We start from the raw sequence: 9,019 nt of genomic DNA, 5'->3' as shown, positions 1-9,019 counted from the left end.
CTATTGCTTTTATTCATTGTTATAAAAATATTTTTGAAATAACATTAATTAAAATTTGCAAAAAAGAAAACAAATCACTTATAATACAACACTTTCAGGAATTTAAACAATAAACACAAAAGAAGCGAGAAGGGCAGAGTGAGTCTGCACCTGGAGCAGGCATGGCCTATGGACCCCCTTAGCTGCAGTCAGTGTGGACCTATAGGGTATGTTGATTTTCCCAAATCCAGTTTATTATGTAAAATCTCCCAATTTTTTAATATTGTCTCATACTTTTTAAGGTACTGTGCCGGCTAAATAAAACACATCTATAGGTTAAATTCAAATGACAGCCAACCAGTTAGAAAACTTTGGTATATAAATTTGCATCCAAATATGAGTGAAGAGAAGACATTGGTATGAGTTTATATATTTTTATAATTTTATAATCAGAACACACTGGAAGAAATAGTTGCAATAATATTAATGGGTTTTAGGCCTCTGAACTTATTAAAAGGCTTTTGAAATAATAATGTAGTTAAAGAAAATATATTGGTGGAACTCATTATACATTTAATCAGAAAAACGTGTCTTAAACATAGTTGCATGCATGTAATTTAGAATTCATCTTTACAAAGAGAAATCTACGGGTAACATAAGTGCAAATCAACTGAGGGTGAAATTGAGAAGATTCTTAGACAATCGATGAGGTCACTATGACACCAGGCACAACTGCAAGGACCATTTTTGAGGATAATTATATTCTTAATAATAAGAAAAATGTGCCTTTTCAATGCTAAAACTAAAGGAATTAAATTGTGACTCATATCATAAGTGAAAATAACTGTGGAGTGTTGTACGCCCACTTCTGCAAAGAGATTTCCACCTTTACAGTAAGAGGAAAGGTTGACCATTTCAAGCACAGATATCAGAGTGTATATGCCATAACTTGGAGCTATGAGTTTATTTATTCATAACTCAAGGGCTAATGTCTATCCACTCATTACTTTTTGAGCATCCTAGACCTTAGGAATATAGAGATCAACAAAACTAACATAGGCCCCACCCTCATAGAGTACATGGCCTGGTGGAGGATACATAACATAAATACAAGTATCCAACTCTATAGCTATAAAAAGCCAGCGACCAGAATGCCATAATGACCAGAATGACCGGTCATTATAATGCCACTGTGGCCTGAAAACCGGCCTGATGGGGGGTGGGGGTGGGGCCAGCTGCTGGCCAACCTCCTGCAGCCACTCCCTCAGGCTGGCCCCACCCATGATGAGTCCCCACCACCCTGATCAGCCTGCAGCTCCCTACCCCCAGCCCAGCCCGTCCCTGGTTGCCCCCCTACCCCAATAGGGTGTGGGGCAGCCGGCTAACCTCCTGCAGCCCCTCCCCCCACCTGGCCCCACCCAAACTGGCCCCCCCACCTTGATCAGGGGCAGGGCCGGCAGGCCAACCACCTGCAGCCTCTCCCCCCAGCCAGCCCTGCCCCTGATGGGCCCTCGCCACCCTATTGGCCTGCAGCCCCTCCCCCCAGCAAGCTCCACCTCTGATCGGCCCCCCCACTCCAATCAGGGACAGGGCCAGCGGGCCAACCACTCATGGCCCCTCCCCCAGGCTGCTGACCTCCAATTACCCCCCCATTGTGGGGCTGGACCCTTGGGCCAATTGCCCGTGGCCCCTCCCCCAAGTCGGCCCAGCCCCAATCGGGGTGGGCTGGCAGGCCAACCTCCCATTTCCTCTTCCCTACAGGCCCAGCCCCGACAGACCCCCCCACCTGTGCACGATTTCATCCACTGGGTCTCCAGTGCCTATATATAATTGTAAGAAAGTGATAAGTACAATGAAGATGTTAATTGGCCTATGGAAATTACTGTGGGTTCTGTCTGCAATAAGCAATCTGAAAATACATGGGGGAAAATCAAGACAACTGACTATTGTGCTATGATTAGCATCCAATTCATAGCCCAGATTCTTGCCTGAAGCAGTTAAAGGCATACTTGGTGTACCAGTTAATGCGGATTTTATAATCAAAGAAAACATGATAATTTCAAGAGAAACATTAAAAGTGCTTTATTCAAAGTAATGTCCATTGCTAGCTACACATTTCCCCCATCTTTCAGGTAATTTGTGGATATCATCCCACTAGAACTTTTCTTGATTTGAGGCAAACCATTCAGAGACCCAACTTTCCACTTCTTCGTAGGTTTTGAAGTGCTGCTCAGAAAGTGCGTGTGTCATCCATCGATCAAAACAAGTGCTAATCTGAAGGAGCAAGGTCTGGTGAATACAGCGGGTGGGTTCATACTTCCCAGGCAAGATCTTTTAACGTGTCTTTAACTGGTGTTGAAGTGTGTGATGGTGCGTTATCATGTAGCAAAATTACTTTGCTGTGTCTTCAGGCACATTCTGGTCATTTCACTATCAAAGCATGGTTCAAATTGATTATTTGTTGTCAGTAGCGATCAGTATTAATGGTTTCACCTGGTTTTAGAAGCTCATAATACACCACACCTTCCTGAGCCCACCAAACGCAGAGCTTGTCTGCGATGTTGATGGTTGACATGGATCAACCCATGATTTTGTGCGTTTGGGATTCTCAAAATAAATCCACTTTTCATTGCCAGTCACAATTAGATGCAAAAAAGATTTTTTTCGTGCCATTGAAGCAACATTTTACTGATGACTTTTCGGTTTTCCATTTGTCTTTCATTCAGTTGATGTGGCACCCACTTTCCTTCCTTTAAAATCTTTCCCATTGCTTGTAAACTATCGGAAATTGTTTTCTGAGCAATGTTTAATCTTTCTGCAAGTTGTTTTTGAGTTTGACACGCATCGTCATCCAATAATGCTTGTAATTGTTGGTCTTCAAACTTTTTCAGTTGACCTGGATGTTCTTTGTTTTTCACATCAAAATCATCACTTTTAAAGAGTTTAATCCAGCGTTCACAAGTATCTTGAGATGGAGCATGTTCACCATAAGCTTCCCGAAGTATAAGATAGCTTTTTCTTTAAAATAAAGTAATGAATTAAAACTTCCCACAAATGCTCTTTTTTTTTGCATGAAATTTGACATTTTTTAAGCATAAAAATGTCTATGATGTTAACACCTTCAGAAAATTTGACATATGAAGTTCTGAAGCTTGTTTGTCAATACAACAAAATAGCATACATACCAAATCGCATATATATCAACATGTGTAACTCCATCTATTGAAAAAAACCCACATTATTAACTGGTACACCTAGGAAAGGTTCTTTAGGGGGAAAACCTTGACAGTATGAAGGTGAAAGTATTATAGAAATATTTAGATGCTGTAATTAAAAGCAAGTATACGGTTTAAAAGAAGTAACTCATTACCACATTAAGACAGAGTTAGGATGCCCTAATCCAGCGGTTCTCAACCTGTGGGTCGCGACCTCTTTGGCGGTCGAACTACCCTTTCACAGGGGTCGCCTAGATATTTACATTACGATTCATAACAGAAGCAACATTACAGTTATGAAGTAGCAACGAAAATAATTTTATGGTTGGATCACAACATAAGGGACTGTATTTAAAGGGCCAGAAGGTTGAGAACCACTGAATCAGACCATATCAGGGACAGTCATCTCTCACAGCAATGACCTTGCACATCAAGGGTGAGGAGGCAGAGCCACTCTTACCCTTGGCCATGGTAAACCCAAACATAGACTAGTATTTCATAATAGACTGCTAGTTCCCGAGGGAGACTGTGAGATCATCCCCCACCCTCAGTCTGAGAAGACCTCCATCAACCCCCAGACGATTTATTAAGTACCTGCTCTTCCGAGGCAATTTTAGCTTGAGCTTATGATCTACCATCACCACAAATGATTTGCTATTGAGAACACATAGACAAGCTTGACTGTAAGACAGGAGCATCAGCAAATGGAGGTTTATTTTTTCTGCTGTGCAAGCTTTGAATAAGGACTTGTCAGTGAGGGGCTATCAGTGTGAGACCAGTGTCCTAAGGCTAACTCCTATTGTGTTGGAGAACTGAATGCCAAGTTTTCTCTGTCATTTTTTTTTCCATCATCTTTATGAACAGAGAGGAGTGAACAGAAGTGAGAATCAGGCTGTGGTTTTCACAGGCAACACCAGTCTTTTTATTTTATTTTATTCATAAAGTCGTTATATTTAGTTTCCAAAGCAGAAATAAGAGGTGACCACAAGTTAATCCACTCATGAACTGGAACCCCAAATCTCTAGCTCCAGCCAGCGGGGTAGCAGACAGGGCTGGGGACCGGGACCAGCACGAGTGGGGCCCCTCCTCTCTGAGATGGTCTGGCATCAGGATGTGCTCGAGAGCCCGCACAGTCTGGGCCTTGAGAGATGTGGGGGTCATGAGGTCAGGACTCATAGTTGCTGGGTTCATCCTCATCTTCCCCAAAGCAGCTGTTGGCTTCCACCTAGATCTCATCATCCTCCTTGTGGTTTGAAGTCTGAGCCCGGCTGGGCGGGGCCGTGGTCTCTAGGCAGCACTCTGCCAGGGTGGGCACCTGCGCGTGGACAATGTGCACTCCCAGCCCAGCCTTTGCTTTTTCCACTTCTTGTAATCAGGGAAGCGTTCACTGTCACCTATCTTAAACAGTGTTTCCCTCCTTAGCTGTTGTACTGCCAATCACAGCATGGTCCTGGCAAGGCTGCCAGAAAGCGTGCAAATAACACGTCTTGACACTGACAATCCAACCCACGGAGCAGAGAGGAATGTGAAGCACGGTGAGCTGCCGTCACAGATCGTCACACAGGTTGTGAACATCCGCAGTCTGCAGGTCCCGTCCGTACAGCTGGGGAGAGGTGATACGCAGTGGTGGCAAAACGGGTGAGTTGAAGACCAAAGACTTGAGCGTATCTATTTGTTCATCAATAAAAATGGGAATGAAACAGGCTGTTGTGAAGATTAAATAAGAGAATTTGGTAAGCCCTAACTGGTTTGGCTCAGTGGATAGAGCGTCAGCCTGTGGACTCAAGGGTCCCAGGTTTGATTCCGGTCAAGGGCATGTACCTTGGTTCGGGGCACAACCCCAGTAGGGGGTGTGCAGGAGGCAGCTGATGGATGTTTCTCTCTCATCGGTGTTTCTAACTCTCTATCCCTCTCCCTTCCTCTCTGTAAAAAATCAATAAAATATATTTTTTTAAAAAAGAGAGAATTTGGCAAAAGTTCATTTACTCTATTAATTCAGATAATTCATAGTAAATGCTCAATACATTTAAGCCATGATTATGATTTCCTGTTCACCTTCACTGGCTACTTCTGTCTGGGTCTGTCATTGAAAGCAAAGGAAAGAGTGGGCCACGTGGTCTCACAACTTCTTCCTGGCCCGGAAACTCTGTAACCAGAGGACAAAAACCCATTTCAGGGGCTTTCAGAACAGAAATCTCCTCTGAAATTAGAGGGCCCAAGTAAGGATCTTAAGTAACAGAACAGAATGGGGGAGTGGTTCAAACTGTGTTTGATGCCAAGGTTTGATACAACTCCCAGATTCGGGCGATCACAAGTGCCTTGGCTGATGCAAGTGACAGAAAGCATCTACTTTCACCTGGCAAGAAAAATGAGTAATTCACAAGTTGTTACGTTTATATATATAATTTTATGTTTACACTAATCACCATTATTGAATACTTATATGTGCTAGATATCATAGTAGGTGTTTTTATATACATTTAAAAAAATTTTTTTCCAAATAACTCGGTCAGGTAGATTTTTATGGATAAGGAAAAACAAGGCTCAGAATGGGCAAGTAACTTGCCCAAGGACACAGAGCTCTTATTTCCATGCTCATTGGTGCAGCCTGGAATTGCACCCAAGCTTATGAGGCTTCAAAACCCATTCTCTTTTCATCATGCTAAGTGTTCCAAGTATCTGTTGATTGTTTTTACAGGAGGAACTTTTATTAATGTGCATAAAACAACAACACCCTGACTGACCACTTTCATCAGCCCATACCAGGGAGTCCATGTGAGTGAGCGGTCAGGCACTGCATGAGCTACCCAGTCTGCTCAGACCAGGCACAGAGAGGCAGCCAGGGGTCAGCAGGGACACACAGTGTTTTAGGGAGTCACTGTCCATAGTGGTAAACAGGAAGGCAGTTGATGCTGATTGTACAGTGAAGAAAAGCCACTCTCAAATTTCTACTGCATGTGGCTTCTCATAGCTGGAAAAACCAAGCCTGCCAGTGTCATCTACCACCAAAGAGAAAGGAGCCCCTAGGCCCTGGAAGATGGACCACCCACGAGAAGTCTAATCAGGATCAGGCTTCCCAGCACTGGAGAAGACAGGGTGCACCAAGATGAGACAGTCATCACCGTGAAATGCCTTCCAAGCCTCCCCTCTAAGCAGAAGTCCAAGTCAATCGCTCTAGCGGGGAGAGGGCTCTATAGGGTCATTTGACCAGGTCCTACCCCTGCAGCCTTCAGGGAACCTCCACGTGAGGCACGGAGCATGATGTCTTTCTCCTCTTTACTCAAAATCCAGCTTTCCTTCCAAAATGCCCAGCCTCCAGCTCTGCACTGTAACTTATCCTCCCAGCCCAGAGTCGTATACGAACACCTAAACGACCCTTACAGAGCAGCTGTTCTATAGCTGGCACTGCTTCCACCCAGAGGGGGGTGTCATCAGCTGGTTTTTACAGATGAACTAAGTGAGGTTCAGAGCGGTAGCTAAGCTGCCATGGCCACAGAGCAAGTAAGTGCTGGAACTGGGCTTCCAGGCTGTGACTGTGGGGCACACCTTGCTGTCTTACCTTTACACCAAGAGAGAATAGATACAGACAAAAGCTAAACAATAACAAAGGACAATTCAAAAGCAAAGGCATGCCCAGGGCTTGGCCCAGTGCTTCTCTGAAATTCCTGTGGCGCTGGGCATCCAGCACCAGCTGATGGCACTTGGGGAACCCATTTCAAGGATTTGTTTTGCATAAAAGGAACATTCCTGTTGCTCTTTCTTATCTCCATTGATACTGCGGACAGCCTTCTGGGGTTTCCTCTACTATTTCCCACCCTGTCCATGTCCAAGCAACATCCTCAAGTGCCCTAGGTCCTCTGCACCGGGCCTCTAGTATTGAATAAGAGCAGGGAAAGTGAACATCCTTTCTTGTTCCTAATCTTAAGGGAAATGCTTTTACTAGTAGTTTTTGTCCACTGAGTATGATGTTGGTTGTGGGTTTGTCCTATATGCCCTTTATTACATTGAGGTATGTTCCCTCTATTCCCACTTTGCTGAGAGTCTTTATCATAAATGGATGCTGGATTTTATAAAAAAAAAATTCAGCATTTATTGATATGACCATGTGATGTTTATCCTTCATTTTGTATATGTGCTATATCACATTTACTGATTTGTGGATAATGTAACAACCTTGCATCCCCATAATAAATTCCACTTGATCCTGCTATATGATCTTTTTAATGTATTGCCAGATGCAGTTTTCTAATATTTTCTTGAAGATTTTAGCATCTATGCTCATCGGGGATATTGGCCTATATTTTAGTTCATTTTAGTGTCTTTATCTGGTTTTGGAATAAGGATAATGCTGGCCTACTAAAATGACAGTGGGAGTCTTCTCTCCTCTTGAATTTTTTGGAATAGTTTAATAAGGATAGGTGTTAGTTCTTCCTTGATTGGTAAAATTCACCTGTGAAGCCATCTGGCCCAGGACTTTTGTTTGTTGGGAGTTTTTTAAATTACTGCTTCAGTTTCACCTGTTGCAGTCTGTTTATTCAGTTTCTGATTCTTCCTGATTCAGTTTTGGAAGATTGTATGTTTCTAGGAATGCATCCATTTCATTCATAATATAAAATTTGTTGGCATATAGTTGTTTGTAATATTTTGTTACAATCCTTTGTATTTCTTTGGTGTCACTTCTCTTTTATTTCTGATTTAATTTATTTGGGTCTTCTCTTTTATTTTCTTGAGGAATCTGGTTTAAGTTTTTTCAATGTTGTTTATCTTTTCAAGTAATCAGCTCATCAACCAAAGGACTTGTATGCATGTATATTAGCATAACCAATGGACACAGACACTGGGGCCATGGGGGCTTGCCAGGGGTGGGAATGACTGGGGTGGGGGGGGGGCGTCAATTGGGGAAAATGGAGACATATGTAAACTTTAGACAATAAAAAAAAGAAGAATCAGCTCATGATTTCATTGATTCTTTTTCTTTTTAAATCTGATTGGTCTACACATTGCATTTGGGAGATATGTCTCTTTTTTAAAATATAATTTTATTGATTTCAGAGAGAAAAATAAGAGAGCAATAGAGATAGAAACACCAGTGATGAAAAATAATAATTGATCGGCTGCCTCACACTAGGGATCCAGCCCACAACCTGGTCAGACAGCAAGGTATGTGTCCTGACCAGGAATTGAACGTAGGCCTCCTGATTCATGATTGACACTCAATCACTGAGCCACACTGGCCACGTGGTTTCATTGATTGTTTGTATTTTTTTATACTCTATTTCATTTATTTCTGCTCTGATCTTTATTATTTCATTTTTCCTACTCATGTTTGTTGTTCTTCTTCTAAATTCCTTTAAGTGTAAACTTTTTTTTTTTTTGAGAGTTTTCAATAATAATTTTTATTTCTTAAAGTATTACAAAGAGTATTACATATGTCTCCTTTTTCCCCCCCATGACATTCCCCTGGCCCCTACCCCCCCGCCCCCCCCCCCCCGTGTCTTGTGTCCATTGGTTAATCTTATATGCATGCATATAAGTCCTTCAGTTGGTCTCTTAATCCCCCCCCAACCCTCCCCAGGCTCCCCATTGTAGTTTAACATTCTGTTCAATGTTGCTCTGCTTCTGTATCTACCCCTGTTCATCAGTCCATACTGGTCCCCTTTATTTGTCCCAACCTCACTGGAGTAGTCTCAACCTCACCAGGGCCATCTGAGCCTCACCAGGGCCGTTTCAACCTCACCTGGGTCGTCCCTACCTCACAGGGGCCGTTTCAACCTCACCGGGGTCATCCCTACCACACCAGGGCCATTTCAACCTGACTGGGGTTG

The sequence above is a fragment of the Myotis yumanensis genome, unplaced genomic scaffold, assembly GCF_028538775.1.
Source record: "Myotis yumanensis isolate MYYU_CA2020_CCGP unplaced genomic scaffold, mMyoYum1.0.hap1 SCAF_2, whole genome shotgun sequence".
Lineage (NCBI taxonomy): Eukaryota > Metazoa > Chordata > Mammalia > Chiroptera > Vespertilionidae > Myotis > Myotis yumanensis.
Note: the sequence above shows the minus strand (reverse complement) of the source record.